This window comes from Prionailurus bengalensis, chromosome C1 (assembly GCF_016509475.1).
Source record: "Prionailurus bengalensis isolate Pbe53 chromosome C1, Fcat_Pben_1.1_paternal_pri, whole genome shotgun sequence".
Classification (NCBI taxonomy): domain Eukaryota; kingdom Metazoa; phylum Chordata; class Mammalia; order Carnivora; family Felidae; genus Prionailurus; species Prionailurus bengalensis.
Genome location: NC_057345.1, coordinates 89,773,284 through 89,786,127, shown reverse-complemented (window position 1 = coordinate 89,786,127; position 12,844 = coordinate 89,773,284). Strand labels below are relative to the sequence as shown.

Sequence of the window (12,844 nt, the reverse complement as noted above, 5' to 3'; positions counted from 1 at the left end):
ATCCCCCAGCCAAAATCCCAAAGGGAACCGGTTCCTGCCGGGGAAATTGCTCGCTCCACGCAAACACCCAACTCTGTGCTTCTGTGGAGCCAAACCTCCAGCAGCAGATCTGACTCCCTCCTGCTGCCACAGGGCCCCTCCTGAAGTGGATCACCTAAGGAGAAGCCAGCTAAGCCCGCCCCGCCTGCCCCCGTGCACCTTGCCTACCCACACCAGCTAATACGCCAGATCCCCAGCATCACAAGCCTGGCAGTGTGCAAGTAGCCCAGACGGGCCACGCCACCCCACAGTGAATCCCGCCCCTAGGAGAGGGGAAGAGAAGGCACACACCAGTCTGACTGCGGCCCCAGCGGTGGGCTGGGGGCAGACATCAGGTCTGACTGCGGCCCCGCCCACCAACTCCAGTTATACACCACAGCACAGGGGAAGTGCCCTGCAGGTCCTCACCACGCCAGGGACTATCCAAAATGACCAAGCGGAAGAATTCCCCTCAGAAGAATCTCCAGGAAATAACAACAGCTAATGAGCTGATCAAAAAGGATTTAAATAATATAACAGAAAGTGAATTTAGAATAATAGTCATAAAATTAATCGCTGGGCTTGAAAACAGTATACAGGACAGCAAAGAATCTCTTGCTACAGAGATCAAGGGACTAAGGAACAGTCACGAGGAGCTGAAAAACGCTTTAAATGAAATGCAAAACAAAATGGAAACCACCACGGCTCGGATGGAAGAGGCAGAGGAGAGAATAGGTGAGCTAGAAGATAAAGTTATGGAAAAAGAGGAAGCTGAGAAAAAGAGAGATAAAAAAATCCAGGAGTATGAGGGGAAAAATTAGAGAACTAAGTGATACACTAAAAAGAAATAATATACGCATAATTGGTATCCCAGAGGAGGAAGAGAGAGGGAAAGGTGCTGAAGGGGTACTTGAAGAAATCATAGCTGAGAACTTCCCTGAACTGGGGAAGGAAAAAGGCATTGAAATCCAAGAGGCACAGAGAACTCCCTTCAGACGTAACTTGAATCGATCTTCTGCACAACATATCATAGTGAAACTGGCAAAATACAAGGATAAAGAGAAAATTCTGAAAGCAGCGAGGGGTAAACGTGCCCTCACATATAAAGGGAGACCTATAAGACTCGTGACTGATCTCTCTTTTGAAACTTGGCAGGCAAGAAAGAATTGGCAAGAGATTTTCAGGGTGCTAGACAGAAAAAATATGCAGCCGAGAATCCTTTATCCAGCAAGTCTGTCATTTAGAATAGAAGGAGAGATAAAAGTCTTCCCAGACAAACAAAAACTGAAGGAATTTGTCACCACTAAACCAGCCCTACAAGAGATCCTAAGGGGGACCCTGTGAGACAAAGTCCCAGAGACATCACTACAAGCATAAAACATAGAGACATCACAATGACTCTAAACCCGTATCTTTCTATAATAACACTGAATGTAAATGGATTAAATGCGCCAACCAAAAGACATAGGGTATCAGAATGGATAAAAAAACAAGACCCATCTATTTGCTGTCTACAAGAGACTCATTTTAGACCTGAGGACACCTTTAGATTGAGAGTGAGGGGATGGAGAACTAGTTATCATGCTACTGGAAGCCAAAAGAAAGCTGGAGTAGCCATACTTATATCAGACAAACTAGACTTTAAATTAAAGGCTGTAACAAGAGATGAAGAAGGGCATTATATAATAGTTACAGGGTCTATCCATCAGGAAGAGCTAACAATTATAAATGTCTATGCGCCGAATACCAGAGCCCCCAAATATATAAAATAATTACTCATAAACATAAGCAACCTTATTGAGAAGAATGTGGTAATTGCAGGGGACTTTAACACCCCACTTACAGAAATGGATAGATCATCTGGACACACGGTCAATAAAGAAACAAGGGCCCTGAATGAGACATTGGATCAGATGGACTTGACAGATATATTTAGAACTCTGCATCCCAAAGCAACAGAATATACTTTCTTCTCGAGTGCACATGGAACATTCTCCAAGATAGATCATATACTGGGTCACAAAACAGCCCTTCATAAGTTTACAAGAATTGAAATTATACCATGCATACTTTCAGACCACAATGCTATGAAGCTTGAAATCAACCACAGGAAAAAGTCTGGAAAACCTCCAAAAGCATGGAGGTTACAAAACACCCTACTAACGAATGAGTGGGTCAACCAGACAATTAGAGAAGAAATTAAAAAATATATGGAAACAAACGAAAATGAAAATACAACAATCCAAACGCTTTGGGACGCAGCAAAGGCAGTCCTGAGAGGAAAATACATTGCCATCCAGGCCTATCTCAAGAAACAAGAAAAATCTCAAATACAAAATCTAACAGCACACCTAAAGGAAATAGAAGCAGAACAGCAAAGGCAGCCTAAACCCAGCAGAAGAAGAGAAATAATAAAGATCAGAGCAGAAATAAACAATATAGAATCCAAAAAAAACTGTAGAGCAGATCAATGAAACCAAGAGTTGGTTTTTTGAAAAAATAAACAAAATTGACAAACCTCTAGCCAGGCTTCTCAAAAAGAAAAGGGAGATGACCCAAATAGATAAAATCATGAATGAAAATGGAATTATTACAACCAATACCTCAGAGATACAAACAATTATCAGGGAATACTATGAAAACTTATATGCCAACAAATTGGACAACCTGGAAGAAATGGACAAATTCCTGAACACCCACACTCTTCCAAAACTCAATCAGGAGGAAATAGAAAGCTTGAACAGACCCATAACCAGCGAAGAAATTGAATCGGTTATCAAAAATCTCCCAACAAATAAGAGTCCAGGACCAGATGGCTTCCCAGGGGAGTTCTACCAGACGTTTAAAGCAGAGATAATACCTATCCTTCTCAAGCTATTCCAAGAAATAGAAAGGGAAGGAAAACTCCCAGACTCATTCTATGAAGCCAGTATTACTTTGATTCCTAAACTAGACAGAGACCCAGTAAAAAAAGAGAACTACAGGCCAATATCCCTGATGAATATGGATGCAAAAATTCTCAATAAGATACTAGCAAATCGAATTCAATGGCATATAAAAAGAATTATCCACCATGATCAAGTGGGATTCATTCCTGGGATGCAGGGCTGGTTCAACATTTGCAAATCAATCAACGTGATACATCACATTAACAAAAAAAAAAGAGAAGAACCATATGATCCTGTCAATCGATGCAGAAAAGGCCTTTGACAAAATCCAGCACCCTTTCTTAATAAAAACCCTTGAGAAAGTCGGGATAGAAGGAACATACTTAAAGATCATAAAAACCATTTATGAAAAGCCCACAGCTAACATCATCCTCAATGGGGAAAAACTGAGAGCTTTTTCCCTGAGATCAGGAACACGACAGGGATGTCCACTCTCACCGCTGTTGTTTAACATAGTGCTGGAAGTTCTAGCATCAGCAATCAGACAACAAAAGGAAATCAAAGGCATCCAAATTGGCAAAGATGAAGTCAAGCTTTCGCTTTTTGCAGATGACATGATATTATACATGGAAAATCCGATAGACTCCACCAAAAGTCTGCTAGAACTGATACAGGAATTCAGCAAAGTTGCAGGATACAAAATCAATGTACAGAAATCAGTTGCATTCTTATACACTAACAATGAAGCAACAGAAAGACAAATAAAGAAACTGATCCCGTTCACAACTGCACCAAGAAGCATAAAATACCTAGGAATAAATCTAACCAAAGATGTAAAGGATCTGTATGCTGAAAACTATAGAAAGCTTATGAAGGAAATTGAAGAAGATTTAAAGAAATGGAAAGACATTCCCTGCTCATGGATTGGAAAAATAAATATTGTCAAAATGTCAATACTACCCAAAGCCATCTACACATTCAATGCAATCCCAATCAAAATTGCACCAGCATTCTTCTCAAAACTAGAACAAGCCATCCTAAAATTCATATGGAACCACAAAAGGCCCCGAATAGCCAAAGGAATTTTGAAGAAGAAGACCAAAGCAGGAGGCATCACAATCCCAGACTTTAGCCTCTACTACAAAGCTGTCATCATCAAGACAGCATGGTATTCGCACAAAAACAGACACATAGACCAATGGAATAGAATAGAAACCCCAGAAGTAGACCCACAAACATATGGCCAACTCATCTTTGACAAAGCAGGAAAGAACATCCAATGGAAAAAAGACAGCCTCTTTAACAAATGGTGCTGGGAGAACTGGACAGCAACATGCAGAAGGTTGAAACTAGACCACTTTCTCACACCATTCACAAAAATAAACTCAAAATGGATAAAGGACCTAAATGTGAGACAGGAAACCATCAAAACCTTAGAGGAGAAAGCAGGAAAAGACCTCTCTGAACTCAGCCGTAGCAATCTCTTCCTCGACACATCCCCAAAGGCAAGGGAATTAAAAGCAAAAGTGAATTACTGGGACCTTATGAAGATAAAAAGCTTCTGCACAGCAAAGGAAACAACCAACAAAACTAAAAGGCAATCAACGGAATGGGAAAAGATATTTGCAAATGACATATCGGACAAAGGGCTACTATCTAAAATCTATAAAGAGCTCACCAAACTCCACACCCGAAAAACAAATAACCCAGTGAAGAAATGGGCAGAAAACATGAATAGACACTTCTCTAAAGAAGACATCCAGATGGCCAACAGGCACATGAAAAGATTTTCAGTGTCGCTCCTTATCAGGGAAATACAAATCAAAACCACACTCAGGTATCACCTCACGCCAGTCAGAGTGGCCAAAATGAACAAATCAGGAGACTATAGATGCTGGAGAGGATGTGGAGAAACGGGAACCCTCTTGCACTGTTAGTGGGAATGCAAATTGGTGCAGCCGCTCTGGAAAGCAGTGTGGAGGTTCCTCAGAAAATTAAAAATAGACCTACCCTATGACCCAGCAATAGCACTGCTAGGAATTTATCCAAGGGATACAGGAGTACTGATGCATAGGGGCACTTGTACCCCAATGTTCATAGCAGCACTCTCAAAAATAGCCAAATTATGGAAAGAGCCTAAATGTCCATCAACTGATGAATGGATAAAGAAATTGTGGTTTATATACACAATGGAATATTACGTGGCAATGAGAAAAAATGAAATATGGCCTTTAGTAGCAATGTGGATGGAACTGGAGAGTGTGATGCTAAGTGAAATAAGCCATACAGAGAAAGACAGATACCATATGTTTTCACTCTTATGTGGATCCTGAGAAACTGAACAGGAACCCATGGGGGAGGGGAAGGAAAAAAAAAAAAAGAGGTTAGAGTGGGAGAGAGCCAAAGCATAAGAGACTGTTAAAAACTGAGAACAAAGTGAGGGTTGATGGGGGGTGGGAGGGAGGGGAGGGTGGGTGATGGGTATTGAGGAGGGCACCTTTTGGGATGAGCACTGGGTGTTGTATGGAAACCAATTGGTCAATAAATTTCATATATATATATATATATATAAAAGTTTAGACTGTCCATGGTGTTCAAAGGAGACATGATTCTCCTCAGTGTCTCAGGGGAAAGTGAGGTGGGAGCTCAAGGGAAGCACGGTTTGAGCCCCTCCACTCTCGTCTCTGCTGTCATTAAGATTTTGTGTGTGAAATATATCTCACTGCTGAAAGAAAGGTTGAAAACTCCGGGATGAATGATATCTCAAGATCCTGTCAGGTCAAGGTTCTCTGGGAAAAAAAGACCAATTGGAAGAAAAATGATACAGAGAAATCTGTAAAAATGAAGATGTTAGAGAAATAACACGAGTGATTCATACATGGAGATATTCTCTGGATATTCATAAAAAGAAAAGTTCTGTACTAATTAATAAGGTAATAGAAATTTTGGTAGCAAACTTCAGTAGGGTCATTTGTCATAAGAGAAACAAAGGATAGTAGAACAGATCACTATAGAATAGTTAATCTGATTAATTTTGCAAAGAAACTTTTATTTGAATATTAGCTGGTTGTTTTGTAGAAATTTGAATTAGCTCACTTGGTGAAAAAGTATGTTTACCATGAGTATTCTGGCATTTGCATTATAGTGTTATAAACTTTCTATAAATGGAAAATTAGAATATTTTCATTAAATCATTCACTTTTTCATGAAGTTATTAATATTTTCTACAAATATTTGTTGTGTGGTTACTATGGGCTACATGCTCTTCCCCATTCTGGGGAGATAGCAGTGCAAAAAACAAAGTCCCTGTTTTCATTTAACCTGTATTCTTATGAAGGAAGATAAATAATAAGCAAATAAATGCATAATGTGTCTCATAAAAAAAAACTAGAATGAGATTATTACCTCACACCCAATAAGATGGTTCCTGGGAAAACAAAACAAAAAAAAAACAAAACAAAGAACAACAAATATTGGTGAGGATGTGTAGAAATTGAAACCCCTGTGCACTGTTGGTAGGATGTACAATGGTACAACCACTGTGGAAAACAGTATGGTAGTTCCTCAAGAATTAAAATAGAATAGCCATATGATTCAGCATTTCCACTTTAGGGTATGTACCGAATAGAGTTGAAAGTGGGATCTCAAAGAGATATATGTATACTCGTGTTTATAGGACCATTATTCACAAAAGCTAAAATGTGGAAGCAACCCACGTGTCCATTGGTGGATGGTTCTATAAGAGAATGCTATATATATACATACATATTACATATATATATATATACACACACATACATATTACATATATATACACATGTATATACACATAATACATATATATGTACACATATATATGTATATATGTATATGTACACATATGTGTGTATATACATACATGTGTATATGTATGGAATGGAATCTTATTCCACAATGGAATATTATTCCACAGTGGAATATTATTCAGCTTTGAAAATGAAGAATGTTCTGCAATATGTTACAATATGGATGAAACTTGAGGACATAATGCTAAGGGAAATAAGCCAGTCACAAAAAGGCAAACACTATATGATTCCACTATATGAGGTACTTAAGAGTAGTCAGAATCATAGAGACAGAAAATATAAGGGTCGTTTCCAGAGACTAGGGAGAGGAGAAATAGGGAGTTATTGTTTAATGGTACAGAGGTTCAATTTTATAAGGTAAAAATACTATGGAAATGGGTGGTGGTGTTGGTAGCACAACACTGTGAATGCATAGTACCATTGACTGTACACTTAAAAATGCTCAAGATGGTGGTGGGGGGCGCGCCTGGGTGGTTCAGTTGGTTAAGCGCTGACTCTTGATTTAGGCTCAGGTTATGATCCCACAGTTCATGGGTTCAGGGGTTTGAGCCCGCGATGGGCTCTGTGTTGACAGCGCAGAGGCTGCTTGGGATTCTCTGTCTCCCTCTCTCTGTCTCTCCCTTGCTCTCTCTCATGTGCTCTCTCTCTCTCTCTCTCTTTCAAAATAAATAAACATTTTAAAAAATGGTCAAGATGGTATATTTTAGGTGATGTGTGTGTTTACAACAAAAAAAAGTTTGTCTGGAATATCTTCTACACAAAGCAACATGAATAAACCTCACAAACTTACTGCTTAGTAAATTAAGCAAGCCAGCAACACATGAAGATTCCAATTATATAATGATCAAAGTAGGCAATGTAAACTATTGTATTTAAAAATTACTGTGTCTGTTGTAAAACAATAAAGAAATGTAAGGAAAAATGATTATAAATTTTGTAAGTGAGATCACTTCTTGGGTACAAAGAAGATAGTTAGGAAGAAGAATGAGATCACCTTCATGGATGCTGGCAATGTCACTTTTGTTTTATTTTTTTTATCTGATCGGTACTACCATTGGTGGTTGCTTTATAATTTACTGCTCAGCTGTATGGACAGTTCAATTTTCTTCGATTTTTCTGTATGTGTGTTTGTCCTGGGTGGTCTCTTGTAAGTTCACCATCACTTTACGCTCTTCCAGAATTTATCAATGAGAAGTAATCTAACAAGATTTGTACACGAGGAAGAAAGAGGTGTCTCAGGCAGATACCGATATTAAGTTCACAGTTGGTTATCTGGATAACTGTTCACTTTTGTGGCCCAAACCACAAAATTTGTGAAGACTTCCCAAAGACCCTTGTAAATTGCAACAACTTTTTAGAGAGTTATTAAGAGCCACCTGTCTTCATACCACTGGCTGAAATTGTTGGTAAGTGACTCCTCTCACCTTTGCTATTTTTGTAATATATAGTCTTCTACATTCTTGAAGAAACCTTGACTGATCTATATCTGTGTCTGTATCTGTACTGTCCATAGCTACATATATCAGGGTATTTATAAATTATATTTCATATTAAAGTATATGGAAATATTTGTAGCATGTTTTCTTTTTGAAAATCTTGACAATTACTGGGAGAGTGAAAAAGAATAATTCATAGCCATGTGATCTTCTATATGGGCTTTCTTGTTATATTTTAATTATTTTTATGTATGTATAAATGTACATATGTATATATTTTTACTTAATTGTTTTAGCGTTAACTGGACAGACTGAATCTGAAATTCACTGATGCTTATTGCATTTAAAATGCCTCTTTATATCTCTAAAAGACAAGGATAGCATGAATAACTGTGACCATGAAAATGTTAAAGCATAGATTCCTGAGATGGTTCTTCCAGGGAAGGTATTTAATAGTGTGACACAAAAGGCACCATTACATTCATGTTTCTTGCAAGGGAAAATCTATTTTTAACCAAGACCTAATTGAGATGTATAGGATGGAAAGTAATCACTCCACTGTTTCATCATCAGAAAAACTATGGAAGAACACAGAAGTGAGGTAACATGCAGAGGCAGCTACTGAAAGCAGGGTGGAGCTCAGGGGGTGTTATGGGTGTGTCATTGTCACTGAAGAAGCACAGAGGCGGACATTCTCATCACTGCATCTGAAGCAGAGGAAATCTCTAGGAAGAGCTAAAGAAAATTATACAAATAAATTAACAATGGCTATATTTTAAAAGCTTGATCTTTGAATTCAGAATAGGAGGATGTGACTAAAGTGAACTAATAAAAAAGACATGACACAATAAAGGAACCATTTTAATTTTAAAAATGCAGAAAAAAGTCTAGAAACAAGTTTAAGAGACACCAAAAAATGATAGTAGAAAAAGACAATAAACTTACTTTTGGCACCACTGTTTAAGTATTGAATTATGTTGAGAATAAATTATAAAATATAAGAAACTCAGTACATGTGATATTAATGTGTTATATAGCATTAAGCTTAAGATGGGGGGAAAATTGTATATAATTCTCTTATATGTATGCAATAAATCTCAAGTCTTCCTCTACTTTCTATATGAAAGAGAACTTTCATTATATTGCTACAGATCTCTGGGTCCCTAACCCAGAACATTCATCTTATATAGACCAAAGTTTTAAAATACTGTCTCCAAGTTTGAGATATGATTGAAAAATCATCAGGTTACATTTTGAATACCAGAGGTGTATTTTTTAAATTTTTATTTATTTATTTTTTTTGACATAGAAGGTAATATAATTTTTTTATTTTTTTAATTTTTTTTCAATATATGAAATTTATTGTCAAATTGGTTTCCAACCAGAGGTGTATTTTATAGGACTTTCCAAAGTATGTGTCATCAGAGTAGGTGCTAAAAGGCTCAGCTTACCAAAAATAAATTCCATTTATCTAACTGTGTTAAATTTTTGCTGCTATAATTATTCTTTATACTTAATGCTACGTATTCATAGGAGAACCTATTTAAAAAGCAACTGTATTATTTTGGAAGAAGAAATTGTAAGCCATTAATATCCATTAACATATTTTTCCAGACTATTTTTTTATATTAATTAACTATAGAAACATTAAGGGACCTGAGGAAATAGATGCCAGGTAGGTATGTATTTATGGGGGTTATTGCAAAAAAGGCAAAATTATATCCACCCACCATACAGAGCAGTGCTTGAAAGTCTTGAATAGCTATGGAGCAAAATGGCAAAACAGATGTCATGGAAAGAGATGAACTGAAAAAAGATAAAAGGAAAGAAGAAACAAACACTTGACTAATTTCCCAATTTTTCCTAGGGCTAATTCTTACCTATCACTGTTTTTGAGTACCTCATTCCTTGAGTATTAGTATACAGAGTTATGTGGAATCTGAAAAAAAAATCACCAACAAAATCATAGAGACAGAGCTCATATTTGTGGTTGCCAGAGGTGGGGACAGGGGGATGGGAGAACTGGTTGAAAGTGGTGAATAGGTACAAACTTCCAGTTATAAGATAAATTAATTCTGTGTATGTAATACAGTAAAACATATGACTATAGTTAACAATACTATGTTGTATGTTTGAAAGTTGCTAAGACAGTAGATCTTGAAATTCTTGTCACAAGAAAAAAAAACGTTAACTATGTTAGGTAATCATTTAGCACTATATACCTATATCAAATCATTATGTCATACACCTTAAATTTACACAACATTATATGTCAATTATATTTCAGTAGAGTGGAAAAAAGTAAGATATGTAACACTATCATGTTTTTTAACACCTAACTATCTTAATTCATTTTGATCACCTTTCTACATATGGTGAACACCTGTTACATATTGTCACTTCAAAAAATATAAAGTAGTTCAAAACTTGTTACTTTAAAAAACAAAGGTATATAGTCTGGTCCTATGAAAAACTCATTAGAAAGAACACGTACCGTAACTTTTTAAAAGTTATTTCTTATGTGAGACTATGTAGTTTAAACAGATTCATTTTGGAAGTCTTTGTTATATTACAAGTGACAAGGGCTGTTATGCAAAAGAATTGAAGGAATTGAAACAACACAAGTCAAATCTTTCACTCAGTGTTTGGTATGCAAGCCAAGTATATAGGGCAAGGTTATATAGATGTCCTGTCTGACTTCTGAAAACTATTTCAAAAGTTTCTCTCTTTCTGATATGTGAAGACTTGAGAATTTGCTGTCCTGGTGCTTTTGACACTAAACTAAGCCAACATTACAGGGAAGTGAACACATCTTTCATCATTGGTTAAGATTAGCTTAAACTGAATCTACAGGGTATCTGTTATAAATACATAACAGGTCATGGCTGAAAAGAGAATAATTTAACCCATTTTACTCACTTTAGGCTGCCCAACTATAATTAATAAAGATATGTTTGCAAGATTTTGGAACAAATATTAGAAAACCAAAACATCTGACTGAGAGTTAAAGCTGTTTAATAAATGAAAGTCCACAATGGGAGCTAAAATAAAAATTGAACTTGGAAAAAATAATATTTAATCTCAGTAGATATTTTCAATTTTATAAAATGAATTAATCAAGCTAATGTCCTTTTTAATGTGTTGGGATTAAATTTACTTTTTTCTTATAATCCTGAAAACAAGATCCTTACTGCTTTCATTAACTTCTAGAATAAATACACTTAGAAGTTTATATGTTGCCATATGATACATATGGCAACACTTATAAAAAGAAGAAAATTATCAAATAATAAAGTTGTACATGAAAAAATATGTATAACAAAAAAATCTCAAAATATCTTACTCATTTGAGGTTAAGAAGATGAAATGATATAAAAGAAAAAAGGGTTTACATTTTGAGTGTCAGAAACAGTAATCATTTTTAAAATTTCTACTTTAGTAATACAGGCATTTGCTTGAGAGCCTTATAACTTGTACTTAAAAATTCTAATCCCATTTAATTTTTATTATAAATTCCCTTGAATTATACCCAAGCTAGTACCTCTGTCAGGCTCCCTTCTTAAATTTCTCACTTGAGGAAACAAGAAAAATAACAACAGAACCCAGTGGTATATACTTTTGGGAAAAACTTGAGTTTTTCTTTCTTTTGAAATGTATTTTTCACACGTTTTACAAAGCCTTGTGAAGTGGCTGTCATTTGAACTGTGTTTCTTTATCCTTTGGTATTGGTGCCTGAAGAAAGAGCTTCAAAAATAAAATGATAAAAAATAAAAGATTCTCCCAAAGATTTGATATCTTTAAATACTCCCAATTCTCTCATGGCTACAAGTCGTAGTTCCAATATGCAGTTGCTGTCTTCTACTCTCACAATTGTCTTTAGGTATTGAGATACTGAATGTAAATGCAAAGTTTCCTATTGTGTTCTTAAACCTTTTTTTTCATAGTTTCTACGGACTGTGCCATCCTTTTGCTGCATGATGTAGCAGCTAGCAACATTTTAGAGTTTGTAATTAAATATTAAAAGTATATATAATTAATGTATAATGTATAATAATATTAATATAATTAAATATTAAAATTAGATATGCTATATGTACATACATAATGTATATACATACATAATGTATATACATATATAATATATATACATAAAAGTTTGTTGTGGGTTTTTTTTTTTTTTGAGATCAACAGTGAGTAGGGGAGGGGCAGAAAGAAAGGGAGGGAGAGAATCCCAAACAGGGTTAGCACTGTCAGTGTGGGACACGGGGCTCAAACCCACGAACCGTGAGATCATGACCTGAGCCAAAATCAGGAGTCAGATGCCCAACCGACTGAGCCACCCAGGTGCCCCTAAAATTATATTTTTTTAATGAAAAGAGACATGTTCCATCATCAGCAGTGCTTATAAAGAAATTGTTATATTTAGGGGCGCCTGGGTGGCGCAGTCAGTTAAGTGTCCGACTTCAGCCAGGTCACGATCTTGCCGTCCGTGAGTTCGAGCCCCGCGTCGGGCTCTGGGCTGATGGCTCAGAGCCTGGAGCCTGCTTCAGATTCTGTGTCTCCCTCTCTCTCTGCCCCTCCCCCGTTCATGCTCTGTCTCTCTCTGTCCCAAAAATAAATAAACGTTGAAAAAAAAAAAAAGAAATTGTTATATTTA

At 36.4% G+C, this 12,844-nt stretch overlaps 1 long non-coding RNA gene across 1 annotated transcript; it reads right to left on the bottom strand.

The window, feature by feature from the left end:
• Window positions 1–8,673: 8,673 nt before the first annotated feature.
• On the bottom strand, window positions 8,674–9,995 carry LOC122479625. Its single transcript, XR_006296386.1, has 2 exons — window positions 9,918–9,995; window positions 8,674–8,922 (listed from the first exon to the last, which is right to left on the bottom strand). It is a non-coding gene; the product is annotated as an uncharacterized LOC122479625 (long non-coding RNA).
• Between the last annotated feature and the right edge of the window lie 2,849 nt (window positions 9,996–12,844).